Source organism: Lissotriton vulgaris, chromosome 4_1 (genome assembly GCF_964263255.1).
Source record: "Lissotriton vulgaris chromosome 4_1, aLisVul1.2, whole genome shotgun sequence".
Classification (NCBI taxonomy): Eukaryota; Metazoa; Chordata; class Amphibia; order Caudata; family Salamandridae; genus Lissotriton; species Lissotriton vulgaris.
The window spans coordinates 1517509288-1517511383 of record NC_141691.1 but is presented as its reverse complement, the minus strand read 5'-3'; the positions used below and the strand labels follow the sequence as shown (position 1 = coordinate 1517511383).

The 2096-nt window shown below is 42.8% G+C and overlaps 2 non-coding genes across 2 annotated transcripts; both read right to left on the bottom strand.

Moving 5' to 3' along the window:
• Nucleotides 1-1022: 1022 nt before the first annotated feature.
• TRNAA-CGC (transfer RNA alanine (anticodon CGC)) lies at nt 1023-1094 on the bottom strand. Its single transcript has one exon. It is a non-coding gene; the product is annotated as a tRNA-Ala (tRNA).
• Nucleotides 1095-1678: 584 nt separating this feature from the next.
• On the bottom strand, nt 1679-1764 carry TRNAY-GUA (transfer RNA tyrosine (anticodon GUA)). Its single transcript is given in 2 exon segments — nt 1679-1714; nt 1728-1764. It is a non-coding gene; the product is annotated as a tRNA-Tyr (tRNA).
• Between the last annotated feature and the right edge of the window lie 332 nt (nt 1765-2096).

The following is a 2096-nucleotide window of genomic DNA, read 5'->3' as shown; positions in this document are numbered from 1 at the left end:
TGCATCTTCTGTCCAAAACTGTCCTTTTCTATTTTACATTTGTCCGTCTCATTATTTGTAATGTCGGTGCAGATACGAGATAATGGTTGTTTGTCATGCGTATTTATCTAGGAAGATTCCACCATTTTGTGGAATACGCACACGAAATACGTTTTCTTCTTGTATTTATCCCTTCCTTCGTGTACAACCTCTTTACCATCTATTTGATTGGGTTACTTGTATTCTTCCACTGATCACATTGAGGGGACAACATATTTCTTTTAGCACTCTGTGAGAGTGCATGGTTTTTCAAACTCTCTTCTTTGTATGCTGCTTTGCCCCCTAAAACAGCTACCCACCTCCCTCGAGCTCTATCCATCTACTCAAGCATTCCTTTTCTTTCCCCAGTCCTTGCTGCATTTTTAAATTATTATTTTTGGTCTCCCACGGGCTCATCTCTGCTGCTTTCTCGCACTCCGCCCGCCTGTGTCATTCCTGCACATGTCATCCAGCAAACTGAATGATGATGCCAATGAATTTCAAAGCTGTTATTGATTCCCATATGTTTTATCTTTGTTTGTCAATGCCTCCCAGGATTGGCAAAGGCGAATACTTGCAAGCCCTGCTTGTGCACAGAACCCCTGATTGTGCCCTTCAACGCGTGCACCTGCTTTATTTTGATCTGTAAGTGCTTCGTGTTGATATTTAACTTTTTGTGCCAAGAGCATCGCCACAAAAAGTAAAATTTCAACACGAAGCACTTACAGATCGAAATAAAGCAGGTGCACGCGTTGAAGGGCACAAATAAACCCCATAGTTTGCAGTTAGAGCTTTCCTGTTTCAACGTTATTCCGACCAATAAACGTTGGCAAGCAAAATGCTAAGATTTTCTTGAAATGTGGAAACTATACCTATTTCAAACAATTTTTCAAAGCAAACTATTTCAGTGGGGTTCTGACCCCCAACTGCCTGAAAAACCTCTACTTTCCACAAGATGGCAAGCTAGCCTTCTGGAAAAAGCCGAGATACAGAACAGAGACTCCTAGAGATGCCGGGGATTGAACCCGGGTGCTCATACATGCGAAGCATGCGCTCTACCACTGAGCTACATCCCCTGTACTGTGCTCAAATGTTTTGCTGGATGCAAGGAGACTCTTAAGCCTACGGACTGCAGTCTCGATTGAGACTAGAATGTAAAGTGTCAGGCATGAAATTGCTCACACCTTACGTGTGGACTGTCTTCATGGAGCATATATTTAGTTCAATCAGGGTTCGATTCTCCGGCAGGGCTTTTATCTGCTCAGTTTGGAATGCAAAACTTCTCAGGATTTCCCCAAATGTGTAAACTATTGGTCTACTTTCCAGCTTGCCCAGCCTTTCAGGAGATGATTCCATTGGATATTCCCTCTTGCCCATCGGTGGACACTCAAACTGAAGGCAAGTCATAGTGTGATTGGCTAACAAGCAGCTACCTTGGTGCATTGCAATTGGAAGTCTGCCAAGGGCAAACATATTAATGCAATGCTTTGGTAGTAGATCTGATCACACCTCTCCTAGTGATGACTATGTCATCAATTCCCTTTGAAAGCCGATAGAGTACACTTCTTTTCCAGTATTTTTCGGAGCTCGGGGGTTTTATCATAATCAATGGAAGGTATTGTTGATTAAAAGCAAATGACATGGAAATTAAACCACAAAGTCTTTCGAGCCGGATTTGAACCAGTGACCTAAGGATGCCCGAATAAATGCTACACTCCTCCGCTCTACCAACTGAGCTATCGAAGGAGCGGTAGGAAAATCTCATAGCACTGAAATTATCTCTCGCTCAAGAAAGGTACTGGGAGGGGGGTCAAGGAAGGGACAGATGAAAATCATCAATATTGCCTGCGTTTCCCTCTCAAAGTTACCACTTCTTAGAGCACACTGTGAGTTATGTCTTATCACCTCAAAGGAGGATTTCACACCAAAGTTGATGTTCGGTCTTGGCTTGGGGAAAAGCAGGGGCGTTACAATTATGACTTTTACAGAAAGGAAAGGAACTTTGAAACAAAGACCTTAGGAAGCATTGGTGGCAAATAAACGGAAGCCATTAACCATGAGAAAAATGACAGAAAGTT